Source organism: Vicugna pacos, chromosome 16, assembly GCF_048564905.1.
Source record: "Vicugna pacos chromosome 16, VicPac4, whole genome shotgun sequence".
Taxonomy (NCBI): domain Eukaryota; kingdom Metazoa; phylum Chordata; class Mammalia; order Artiodactyla; family Camelidae; genus Vicugna; species Vicugna pacos.
In genome coordinates, this window is record NC_133002.1 from 31,853,903 (window position 1) to 31,868,263 (window position 14,361).

The window sequence follows — 14,361 nt, forward strand, 5'->3', positions numbered from 1 at the left end:
ATAACAACAAACTAACATGTGTAAGAGCATCCTGTGTGCCTAAGACTGTGCTTTACATATAGTCTTTCTTTTAACTCACAGCAACCTTATAAGGCAGATATTATTTCAGTTTTACAAAGAAAGTAATTGAGGCTCAGAGAGATCAACTATTTAACTAGTTAAGGATAATCACAGGAAATAAATGAGTGTATTCTGAGGAAGGTGGGTCACACTCAGCATGGCAGAAAGGAGGAGACTGGGAGGAAGGAATAAATCAGAAAAGGCTCTGTGGAGGAGATGGCATTTAAGTTGGGCTTTGAAGAACAGATAAGATTCAGACAGGCAGAGATGCACCCCAGGGAAGCAGGGCAGCTGAGTGAGGAACTGACAACAGCTCTTCACTTGGAGAAGGATTTTTTAATTCCCTGATGCTGGAAACCCACAGCTTCATTAGAAAGTGAAGACTGAGGGGGGAAGGTAGAGCTCAGCGGTAGAGTGCATGCTTAGCATGCACGAGGTTCTGGATTCAATCCCCAGTACTGCCATTAACTAAATAAATAAATGGATACCAAATTACCCCTCCCCACCATACCAAAAACAAAACAAAACAAAACAAAATGCTATTTTAAGAAAAACATGAAGCCTGTTGTCTGTTGGCAGTTTTCCCTCAGGAACAACATACTGGCCTTGTGTGGCAGCCCCTCAGACCAAGTGCCACCTTGTACCTGAATGTCAAGGTGGTTTAAGCAGCTGCCAAAGAGAACACTGGTACCACAGCCCTTGAGAAGCCAAAGATCCGGACCAGGACAGGAGGCAGCACCTCCCTGGACAAACCTTGGGTATCACTACTAGGTCCAGCGTGATCCTGGCAAGTCACTCCAGCTCTCCCAGCTTCTGTTTCCCCTTCTGTCAAATTGGATAATAAAATGGGAAAGTGTGTCAAGGACCCACAGAAAGACACATGTAAGAAAGAGCAGAATGGTACCATGCCTTTCTGAGCACAGCTGGCCCCTTTCATCCTTTGTCCGGTAGCCAGAGATGGACTGAAAAAAAGGCAGACTCAGATAGCCCTTGAAGATTGGAAGCCCCAAAATACCTTTTTAATGCAAATGATCTCTGCTTATATAGTTTACTTATTTACATAGATTTGCTTTAAATGCTTTCACATGTATAGAGATACACTATGTTCCTATAAATGAGTCCGTCCCAAGGTAAACTTCAAATTTAAAGCAATTGCAATTAGAAATCTTGGCAAGATTTTTGTCTTATATTTAGAACTAGGTAAAAATAGTCTTAAAATGAACATAAGAGGGAAAAAAATCTAACATGGGAGGATAAATGTATGAGAATTGCCAAGAAAACTTCATGAAATTAAAAATAGCCATGAGGCTCTTGTTCAACCTGATGTTAGACATTACAAAAACATTAAAAACAGTCTAGCATGATCATGGGCAGGTATCAGTGAAACAAAATAGAAAGTCTGGAAACAGATACAGATTTTCAGGAGTCCTTAATATATAATTAACATTGTATTTAAAGTCAAATCCATCATAAAGACAGTAGTTGAACAAATTAGACTGTATTTATACAATGGAACTTTTCTGTAGAACATTATGCAATCATTAAAGAGAATACATAGAACTATATATATTGACCTGGAAAAAATGTTTGTTGTATATTCTCAAGCAAAAAATGCAAGTCTCTTGAGTAGATGCCTGGCATGATCTCATTTTTCGAAAAGTTTAAATTTTGACATTGTTTCAGACTTACAAAAAAGTTGCAAGAATTGAAGGAAGAATTACTGCATACCCTTTAGCCAGATTTCTGAACTGTTAACATTTTACTACAGAAATAAATATATATTTGAACTATTTAAGAGTGTGTTGCAGACATGATACCCTTTTATCCATATATACATCAGTATTTCCCTCCCAACACAAGGAAATCTCTTCTATAACCATAGGATAGTTATAAAAATTAGTTAAGTTAATACTGATGAATACTATTATCAATCTATGGACCTTATTCAGATTTCATCAATTGTCCAGCATGATTTCATTTTTTGAAAAAAAATATATAAAGGTAGAGGTGAAAAAAATTTATATGTGTCTACATGTTTGTATAAGCTTAGGAAAGGTATGGAATATCGACACTTTTAACTTTGCTTACCTTGTTATTTGCTACAAGGTGCATGTATTACTTTTGTAATAAATTATAATGAAGAAGAGTTTAATATAAACAATGAATGAATGAATTAATTAAATCACTGTATGTTGGAGACAAACTTGAGCTCAAATCCTATTTTGGACACATCACCTAATCTCGCCAATCCTGGATTTCCCCAATCATAAATTTCCATCTATAGAGGAAAAAATATAAACTTCTCAGTCTCTAGAAGGCACTTAAAAAAATAATTCTTATAAAACCAATCAACTCATCTCCTCTTGTATGTTCCCACCTCCTCCTCTTTGCTCATGCCGTTCAGCTTAGAATGCCTTTCCCCTGCATTCCATTGTTACCATCCTGCTCATCCTTCAAGGTCAAGTCTAGATATCACCTCCTCCAGAAATACTTGTCTGATCACCCTGAACAAACGTGAGCTATTTTACGCCCTATGGCTACCTCATGCCCTTAGCATAACATCTGCTTTGCATTAGAACTGCTGGCTGGAATAACACTGACTGAACCCCAGACAGTCTGCTAGGGAGCTCAAGAGAAAGGCTTTCCTTGTTAAGCAAAGGCTGTCATGCTTCTTTCCTTGTTCTATTTGTGCCATGGTGAGACCATGAGGGAAGACACTAACTGTACACTGAGAATGGTACAGTGACAAGATGGATTAACTTAGGTCATGGTACCAGCATCTGGAAGCATCCTGACACAGTGCCCAGGCCTTAAAAGACCTCACTTCTTGGTCATAGGGTTTGAATACTTTTTCTATTTATACCTCCAACAAATGGATAGCAGGCATTCTAAAAATATTACTTGTTTGAGTCATTCATTTGATTCAAATCACTGAAAACATATTGAATACTTACCACATGACACATGTTAGCTAAGGGCTTACTAGAAATAAAATCTGTAATCATTATATACTCTGCTCCTGAGAGAGGAGGATTAGGCAGGCTTGCTGACCCACATGTTTGTGGGCTTTCCAATTTGGGGAAGATCCCTCTCTATCCGCTAACAAATGGTGCCCAATGTGGGGCATTTGTGAATGCTGAATACTCGGGGTTCCCTGAGATTGGACATCACAGACTGGACTGAATAGTATGCCTGCCTGTAGGACTCCATTTTGTCCTTTTTGTTCTGTCTTGATGCAACTCATGGATGGGGGATACCTCCTTAGGTAAGCATACAGCTGCTCTATTTGCTCTCTTAGTCTTCTGTACTTCTTGCAGGCCCCTATACCTGTCTCCTCCTACTTTTATTTTTGGTTTCTCATCTTCTTTTTTTTCTCTTTTTCAAACTCCTGGACACAGGACACAGGTGAAGGTCTTCAGTAGATATGTGGGTTTGATTCCCACCAGAACCAAGGAATTAGGGCCTGATCAATCCCAAAGGGCAGAGGACTTGTTTTTGTATACTTTCTGATCTGTTGGGCCAAGTCCACATACCCCTGCAAAAAGGGCCTGGGGAAAAGTCCCATAACGCCTGTGCACCTGGTGTGGTATGGAGACATCAGTAAGGCCACCATCTTCTTTCCTCTTCCCTCCCCCTCAAACTGGCTCACTCTCCTCTCTCTCCCCTTCTCTCCCTCTCCCCCCAACCCAGCTCTCTTTCTCTCTCTCCTTCTATCTTTCTTCCCTCCTCCACAGAGGGACAGAGCTCACAGGGCATAACCTTGATCAGCCTATTGGGCTATGGCTCCCCTCCATAGTGGGTGGCAGGGACTCATCCTGAGTTGTGTAGATTCAAGTAGCTCTTTGGGTAGTGGCTGAAGCTACCTTCAAGATTTGGGAGAGAACACCCCTCTAGCTGTGAAGGAGCCCACCAAATCTGAAACTCTACTCATCTCTTTTTTTTTTTTCTCTCTCTTTTTTGCCTTTCTATAGTCAACAGACTTGTGATATCAACTCTTTCTTTCCTCCCTTCTTTCCAAGACCACAGTTCCAACTGTTTCTATTTTCTGTGAGTCAGTCCTGGAACAAAATATCTTGCACTTTTGCATACAAAAAAATGAACAGGGGTGGTTAGCTCAGATCAAAGAAGCAAAAATGGAGAATAAATAATTAACAGATGACAAGATCTCTTCCCATATATGGAAAAGTCAGCTTCAGAAAAACATCATTTTAGAATTCTGACCTTACAGAAGCAAAGGCCCTTCTAGGAGGAACTTGCATTTCTCTTCCTGTGCCTTTGTAATGCAAATGTTCTACCTGATCCTCTTTGGGTGTTTGTCTATGTGTATTTATGTGTGTATGTTAAAAAACAAAACAAAACAAAAAACTTGGTCTCTGCCATCCAAAAGGTACTAATATGGTGTTACATTTGGCAGCCAAGCAAATAGATTGGTATTCTAAACAATCCTTTGATTGTATCAGCTCTAAGACTTTTTGCCATCTTAAGCTTCGTTACATAAGCCTGTACCACAAAGGCTTTTACTTTTGGTGAATGAACTTTCTGAATCTTATTTAGGCAGCATCCTCCTCACTCTCTTACAGGGAAGGCTCTTCACCTTATTGATTTAAATCACCATTAATACAAATCTCACTGATGGCCAGATGATGAGTCCTCTAAATTGAAGAAATTTCTAAACTGGTAAAATTTTAGAGAACTCTGATTGTAAATGGCTGTTTTTTGATACCTATAAAAAATCAAATTAAAAAGTGAAAAAAATATATTCAACAGTTAACCTAAAAATACCCCTTAGTTTAAAACAGACAAGAAAAACCCATTTGGGTGGCATGATTTGTGTTCTCTTCTTTTCCTTAATGGGTCTTACAGAAGCTAATAAGATCATTAGAATAACTGATGTTAATTAGGCTGATTAACTGGAGAAAAAAAGAATTAGACAGAGATACCTGACCAACATTTACTTGGAGCAACACTTAGACCAACTAATCAAGTCTAAAGATTGACAAAGGGCCAGAGTCCCTTGGTTCAAACCCTCTCTGGGGATCCCAGAGCCTTTTATAAAAAATTAGACAAAATAGACATGGGAAACATTAAACATACTAAAGAAAACCAATAGTGTTACGTGAGCCATACAATATAAAGTAAAACTGGGGACTAATATTCAAGGGCCAATAATAATAATAGAGATTTGCTCTGGGTTTAACTTGTGAACTCAGAAAGAGGGTTGAATGCCTTATGCAAGCTTTGAAGGTATGATAAATTAAATCCTAAAGTCAGAACATAAAACTCTCACATTTCAGTTTAAAATTCTCTCACTGATACAGAAAAGCATATTTACAAATATAGTTGGTCATACCAATCTTTTTTTCTCATTTAAAAAAATATAATTTATCTTGCTAAGACAGCAAGTCAAGTTTATAGAAAATGCAATTAAGAATAATCCTAAAAGATAAAGTAGGCTTACAACACTGCACTGCATAGGACATATCAATCATTCAAATATCCTTTAGGTGACAGACCAGTTCATGGGGAATTAAAAGCAACTGTCTATCCCACAAATCTCTCCAAGTCAGAAATGTAAATACAACAATGACCTAAGACTGAGCCCAATTATCTCAATCAGGTAGAACCAGAAACCAAGAGGAAATTTTTGGCATCTTCAAACTCAAACCATTAAAAAGCCTCCCTCAGTTAAAAATCTAATTCATAGCCTCAAATAGAAATCTTAAAGGTATTTTTCACAAATAGGAAGGCCTTAGTCCTCTGAGCAAGCAACTGTTATTTATGGCTGGTAAGTTTATATTGTTATACCTGATTCAAAACCAGGTTTTAAAGTGAAGTTATGAGATCTCTAGTTTTGTCTGTTTACATATCTGTGTACATATCAGATGTCTCTATCTCTGGAAAATATGATCAAAGACCTCTATTTAATTTACTTAAAGGTAAGGGCTTATAAACTAAATATTTCTAAAAGGAGCTAGACAAAATTACTTTCAGATGCACATGAACTGGGAAATATTCAATATTAAGTTAGTACCAGGTATTAAAGTTGGTTTAAGTTTGTTGATCTAATTAATATAGACATGTCTTTAGAGTCATCAAAATCAAGTATAATACTTTTATTGCACCTAGGTTTAATAGAAATCAAATAAGATCTTGTTGTACCTGTGGCAAATTTGTCAGCAAGAAAAATAATTTAGTGAAATGAAATTCTTATAAGTAAATCAAAAGCAGGTGAGATAAGAGCTTTTGGATGAACACTTCAGGAATAATTATATTTTAGAAACACATACTTAAGAATAATCTCTCCAGATATTTGGCACTTTGAATCTAGAATTGTGCTAAATTAAATTAAATGATGAAAGTTTATGGAATAGCTAGGTCATTCCCAAATAAAATAAGATACAGAAACATTAATTGCTGAACATTGGCTCCCTTTTGCAGAGAAACTGAAAGTATTTAGGACTATTGATGAATATGTCTGGTGCCACCCTGAGATATTTTAAGAAAGCACATGTTTTTAGATACTACTGGCATTTGTGTTTGCCAATTTCAGAATGCTAATGTAAAAAAATAATTGCTTACTTAGTTTTCACTAGAAATAAGGGTTTTTTTAGAGTTGAGGATTCTAATTTAAACATGTAATTAAAGCTAATAGAAATAATAAACACTTCAGTATACAGTAGAAATGTAGGCTGTGTGTCTTGAAAAAAAAAGAAGGTATAAGGAATGGAATTGCAGTTTGTTAAGGGAAAATAAAGTGACTTTTGTCCTAGAGCTGATTATTTCTAGATGGGAAAACTAGGGGACAAAATAATATGGATACAGAAAATGGGAAGGTTTATGAAAAAGGAACCCAGAGGAAAAAGCTTTGTGCATGGTCAGGATTGACTAAGTTTATACTGAATTTAATCAAGTAAATGAATTTTGTTGTTCAAAGTAAGCTGGTACAAAACTACATTTGATTTTCTCTCTCTGTTAAGAGGACAAATTTTCTTAAACTGTTAATCTGCTTTTGATAACAGATTGTAAAACTTTTTTACCTTTTAATTCTTTTAATTCACCCAAACCTATAAGGCAAAATCTATGACAAGCTGTTGGCATGGCTTTCCTGGCTCTGAGAGGCCTTTTAAAATTTCAGTCTAAGACTTCTTCTGAAAAGTTCCAGCACAGCCAATTTAAAGAGCCAATATGATCAATTAATCAGACTTGTTTTACAAATTAGTCTTAATTTGGGTATGTTTGGTAAAAATGAAGGTAATTTTAGAGAAAAAGAGATTCAGTGGATAGTAAATTCTAGTTTTGTTAATTGGGATCTGTATTTACAAAGACTCACTTCCTGGATAGTTCCTTGCTGTTGCCTTATATTGCTGAAATGTTTAATTGAATTATTTTTAATTGAATTATTAAAGGGCAATCTAAGTTTGTTTCTGGAATTTATCTCGGTAATCTGTCTTCCAATGGATGCCCCATCCAAATACCCAACGGCCTGCAGGCAGGAGATTTTGCATACTGGAAAAGACAACATGTGAGGTAGACAGCTGAGCTAAGATACTGGACCAGGACTATATGTCAGTTACTTTGATAGTTGTTCACACATTTGCTTATGAACCAAATATATTTCACAATCTTATGCAGAGTTAAAATTAATCCAATTGTTAAGTTTATGGTCAATTACCTATACCTAGCACTTCTGGGTTACCTAGGTGGATTTCTCCACTCTAAGTCTCTAGTTGGATGGCCCTTAGGAAATTTATTCTGGAAAAAAGAAATTATAGTCCTGTTCAGGCCACTGTTGGTATTACTAGGTGAGATCCTTTCACCTGGCCAATAATAATACCTGGTCTGACCCTACTCATAGATATGAGTTTTCTTCTAAAGTTATTCAAGCTCAGTCAGAGCAAAAAGCAAAACTTCAGCCAAGAGTATAACCTCCCACGATTGTGGGATGGATTTATGCGGCTAACACCAGGCTATGGTCATTTAAGTTTAAAGGCTCTCTTATGTTGAGAAGCATACTAAGTATAACTAGTCTAGTAACACTAGGAAATTAGGCTGGCTGCCTTATGGACAATGCCAATATATAACTTCCCTTAAAGATAAGGACTGGTATAGAATGGACTAAGTCAGACAACCTGGGGATATACTGGACTGCACCCAGTGGAAGCTCTTGGCTCAAATTCTTTCTTATGACCTTACTCATACTGCTAGCTATATTATTTGTATGTTGCCTATTTTACAAAATTGTTGTTTCTTATATTCCCAAATTGTGACTGAACCGCTGATAAAGATAGTGACAACTAGGCAACTTGAAACAGTTGACCAGATATATAGTTCTAAACAAGATAAGTGACAAATAATAATATAAAAAGAAACAAGAGGGAACTTTCTCCTGGACCAAAACAGACTAGAAAGACAGGTGGTCCAGAGACTTTCGGCTACTGTTAATAAGGCCCAGTCCAGTAATAGCATATTGAGTAGCCTACCAACAAAATCTTTGCCTAACTCCGGAATGAGCATTTCTAGCACTGTGGGATGAAATGCCTCCCAAACCATGGTGGAATATATAACAATGAGGGAACCCTGCCAACTAAAAATTGGTGCTTATTATCTGCCTCTACCAGGATTAAGTCACAAGGCACTACTGTGGCTGACTTTCAACACACCCTGAAAGGAGTTCAGGGTGGAGATTAGGAATAAGGCGTTCAGTTCTCTGAGAAAAACTGGCAGAGCAGGCCTTCAGTTAGATATTTTCAGGAGAGGATTTTATGAGCCCAAGTTCTTACATCTCCTGAAATCTAAAAAAGTACTAAAATCATTAACAGTGGCATCTGCTTTGGCCATTAAGGAGAGATATGCACTTGAAAATCAAAATAGAGTAGCTGTGGTTCTCACATCAAAGGTAATACTAGGTGGCCATGATGGGTAAGGCTTCAGATATGTTCCTGTCTTAATGAGGACTTTAATTTTCTCAACTGTATCAGACTCAAGGACACCTCTAGTCACTCTCAAAGCAGCTGCAGCTTTGCGGTTGCAAGGCTTCCTTAGATCCTCTCACTGAAAGTCAAGGAGGGATCTGTGTCTATATAAGGGAGGAATGTCATTTTTTTCTACAACCAGTCAGGCCTGGTGCAGGAGAAGATCAAAGGCTTACTGGAGCAGGTAAGAAACATAACAGAGAGGGCAAAGAATTCAGTTGGCAATTGCCCCATGTCTATCTTGGCTCTTGTCCTTTCTAGGCCCCATTATAACTATCCTGTTGGCCCTACTTTTTAAAAAATTCAAATACTTTCTCGCTTTATTTCAAATCATCTCCAGCTGTTTCAAAGTAAATTCTACTGCTTGGCTGAAGCCTATCCTGAGGTCATATAATCTAGATTTAGATAAGGTAAAGAGAGACTTCTACTCAGGCCAACGCCCTTTTTCAGTAGGAAGTAGCTATAGAAGACAGTGACCTTTGTCCATTTCCCCAAGAAGAATCTTGAGTATGAAGTCTCTCAGGGCAGAGTTGAGAGAGGTGATTAGGCAGGCTTGCTGACTCTGGCTAATCATGAAAAATGGGATGCTTTAATACCTGGCCTGGAAAACTAAGACGCTTTTTTCCGCAGCTGGTGCTTTGATCCTAAGGACATAACCCAGCATTTCTTTCTTTGTTCTCTTTCCTGCCAAAGTTTCTGTTTTAGGACCGAGCTCAACAGAAGGAAAAAAGCCTGTAATAGGAAGAAGGTGATTGGCTTCAGCACCACCAGGATGAAGATATGATGGCAGAACCCTCCAACAGAAGCCCTGCGGCCCAGCCAGGAGGTGGAGCTGTCTCAACCAGCCACCTGGCCGGTGGCTCCCTGCTTGAGCACTTAACCTTTTCTTTTCCTCTTTTGAGCAGTAAAACAGGTTTTCCCTTTGTCCCTCTGCCTCTGCTGAGAATTCTTTCTCAACTGGCAGGCAAGGGCCCACACGTTTGGTGGGCTTTCTAATTGGGGGGGGGGGATCTCTCTATCCACTAACACCTCCTTCCTCATAATGCCCTGCCTTGCCTCCCACGACTCCCATAAAAAGCACTCCCATAACAATACTAGTGACTTCCAGAGTGTATGTGATCCCTGCCTTCACATACACTTTCTCCATATTCCCATTGTATATAACACTCCACTGGCCATCCAGTTTCCCTTCCCAGTCCTATCTGGGGTGGGCTGCCTAATGGCTCCCAAATTTATCTGTGTCCTTATTCCTGGAACCTGTGTATATGTTACTTTACATGGCAAAAGGGACTTTTCACATGTAACTAAATTAAAGATCTTGAGATGGGGATCCAGGATTATCCAGGTGGGCCCTACACGTAATCATAAGTGTCCTTATAAAAAAGGCAGAGGGAGATTGGACATAGAAGAGGAGGAGGCAATGTGGCCAAGGAGGCAGAGATGAGAGTGATGTAACCACAAGCCAAGGAATTCCTGGAGCCACTAGAAGCTGGAAGAGACAAGGAACAAGTATCCCCTGGAAACTCCAGGAAGGACTAGCCCTGTCTTGCTTACAATCCCGTAAGAGTCACTTCAGACTTCTGGCTTCCAAAACTGCAAGAGAACACCACACATTTCTGTTGTTTTAAGCCATTTAACTTATGTAATTTACTCCAGCAGTTTTAGGAAACTAATATACTACTCACCCAGCTCAAACCTCTAGGAGACCTTTGATGATATGTCTAAAGTAGGTTCCTGTCCTGTCCCCCTTTTCCCAAGCTCTGGCCACACCACAGGCCATCATCAGTCTCAGGGCTGGTGTTCTATACTAGACAGTGAGCTGCCAGAGGGCAGACACCTGTCCTATTCATGGCTGTAGCCTGAGAACCCAGCCTTGTGCCTGGTACCACATGGGGGCTCAATAAATATCCCTTGAACCAATGAATGAATAAAGGAAGATAAAATAGATTTGGTTTATAACACTGGGTCTTATTCAATAACTTTAGCCCTTAACTTAGACCCAAGAAAAGTTAAAAGTTACATCATCTAAAGAAGGAGTTTTGTCCTGCACTCTTTGTGAAAGCCAGGCTTTCACAAATTTTGGCAGCTGCTGGTATTGCAGCTGATCTTGTTCTTTCAATTTTGAGCTGTCAGCAAGGAAATACTGATCATTTAAGATCACGTCTGCCTGTGTCTGCCATCAATTCTTAGCTGGGATCAAAATAATTTTACTTTACATGGCAGTTCAGAACAAGTCCCTTATTTCCACTTTCAGTTTGAAACTCAGAAACATCGTTTTTAGAACAATTTTTATCAGCCTTGTTTTTTTTCCTTGTCTGTTTTATTTTTGGTATTAGCTACTGGATCTGACTGGAGTATAAGCATTATGTATCAGATCACGTCATCTTTTCTTTCAAAATTAAAACTCCTTTCCTCATCTTCCTCTTTCTTCTTGATGTGGCTGCCAGCAGGCTATCCCTTTTTTCCACCTTTCCTTCATGACTGCTGCATTTCTTATTAGACAGCTCCCTTCTCAGACATACAGTGAAGATATTTCTTTAAAAGAGATTTTTTTTTCCCCTAAAGGAGACATTTTTCCTCCTACTTAGAAGCAGTCATTTACAACAGAGAGCTCTGAAAAATTACACCACAGAAAAGAACTCTGCTCAAGGTCATTGAGAGGAAAAGCAGCAGAGCTGGATTCTTCCCAAATCTGACTCTGAGACCGCCTGCAACCCTATAGTAATCCCTTGGCACTCACTGAAAACCTCATGAAACACGCTCTCTGTAAATGATCAGTGGCACTAAGGATGCCTCCCTTGGGCTATTAATTTAAAATTTTATTAAGATAAAACATATACACTGTCTCAGGAAAATAAAACAAGAAAAAAGCTTTTTGACAAAAAGCAGTACTTCTCTGCTTCACCCCTCCTCCCAATCACATGTTCCAAAGAGAATCACTTTTGTGTGTGTGTGTGTGGTGAAGTAGATACAAATTAAATTTAACCATTTTTAGGGATACAGTTCAGTGGCATTAAGTACATGCATATTGTTTGTAAGCATCACCGGCACCGCCTCCAGAACACTTCCGTCTTCTGAAACTAGAACTCTGTACCCACAGAAGAGTCAGTCCCTCTCCCCCACTCTCCGCAGCCCCTGGCAACCATCATTTGACTTCCTGTCTCTGTGAATTTGACTGCTGGAGAGTCCTCATATAAGTGAAATCATACAGTATTTGTCCTTTTCTCACTTAGAATAATGCCTTCAAGATTGCTACAAGGATGACCCTTGTCGCATGAGCCATTATTTCCTTTCTTTATAAGGCTGAATAATATTCCATTGTCTGCATATATCACATTTTGTTTATCCATTCATCTGTCCATGGACATTTGAGTTGTTTCTGCCTTTTGGCTATTGTGAATAAGACTGCAATGAACGTTGATGTAAAAATGTCTGCTCAAGTCTATACTTTCAAATCTTTTAGGTGGATACCCAGAAATGGAATTGCTGGATCATGTGGTAATTGTTTTTAATTTTTTGAGGAACTGCCATACTATTTTCCACAGCCGCTGTACCATTTTACATTCCCACTAGCAATGCACAATTGTTCCAATTTCTCTACACCTTCCCCAACTCTTGTTCTGTTTTTTTGATAGTAGCCATCCTAACAGGTCTGAGGTGGTAACTTATTGTGGTTTTGACTTGTATTTCCCTAATGACTAGTGATGTTGAGCCCTTTTTTTACATGCTTATTGGCCATTTATATACCTTCTTTGGAGAAATGTCTCTTCAGGTATAAAGGGAATCATTTTGAATTATTTTAAAGGTTTCTGGGTTTTTTTCCCCTGTTATTTACCTCTAAACAATATTCTTAGCAATTTCTTGATCTTCTGTTTGATAGATAAGGATTTGCACTCCCATCTTTCCTCCTCAAGTTCTTCCAATATAGTTTTGTTATTTTTGTACATACACTGGTTGCTTTGTAACTTTAAATGGCATACCCCTTCATTTCATGTTCCATCATCGATACACAGGATCTCTTGACACCTCAATTTATAAGGTAAGAATATCCGCTTCCTGTCCCTTACCTCTTAGCTACTGTCAAGTGTGACTTCCAAGGTTTGTAGCATTTACATTCTGTTCCCTAACTTAAGTCTTCTGGGCTTTTTCATAGGTGATGCTAAGATTTAAAAAAATCAGTAAGTGGTGTTTACAGTTTGAGAGCGGGTTTGAAGCACAGAACGGAAGGATACTGGTAAAGGGGAGGGACTAAGAGCTTTCTCAGTGTATCCAATGGCAAGACCAAAATCACAGGGGCCATAAATTGCTCAAATCACATGCAGCACATAGCAGATATGCTCGGCTCAGGCAGAAAGCCCCTTGGGGAGCTATGAGGAACTGAGTTGGTTGAAGGAAGAGGGAGGAAAGTTGGAAGGCGTGGACAGCCAGTGTGCCCTGCTCCATACTCCCTCAAAGTGACCCATGATCCACTACCCAGACTCAGGAACTCTCAAATTACTCATTTCTGGCTTCCTTTCTCCCAGCCCTCCTCTCCTCTCTTGGAACCAGTGCTGGCCACAGCTATCAAGGCTTTGCAGAGATGAAAAGTAATTCCTCCTCCTAAAAAAAAAACGGTTTACAATACCTCACACAGAGGGAGGTCTCAGAGTGTAGACACAGAAGGAGAGGATGGAGAAAGAAACTAACAATCACTGAAAACTGGTTGAATACCAGTTCTGTGCCTCTGCACCCAATCCTTACCCCAGCACCCTGTGTGAGACTGGTATTATCCTCATTTTCAAGATGACTGAGCCTGGAGAGGTGTTGTGATGTGCCTAAAGCTGCAAGGTTAGTATGGGCAGAGCTTTGGCCTGTGCTCACTGTGCCCACCTTGACCTTGGGCAAGTAGCTGAACCTCTCTGGGTCTCAGTTTCTTTATCCATAAAAACAGAGTCACATTCCAGAGCACGCCTGCTACTTGCAGGTTGATTGTGAGGCCAGAGATAACATCCTTGAGCCTGGCACATGGGAAATACCTTGCAACTGGTAGCTGTGTTTCCATGGCATCTATGGGAAGTTAAGAGAGCCCAGTGTGCTCAAAGCCTAGGGTGGAGCAAAGTTCAGAGGAACTCATTCCTCCCCTTCCCCTCAGGACCCTCAAACTAGCAAGAAAAGTGCAAGGGCCTGCAAGATCAGTATCCACCCTCACTTCACAGGCCCAGAGAGGAGAAATGACTTACCCAGGGTCACCCAGCAATCTAGGAGCAGAGCTTGCTAAAGCACAGCACGTGTCCAGACTTGGCACGCTCCCCAGTGCCCCACATTCCCCGGGGCAGGCTATCAGAGTCTG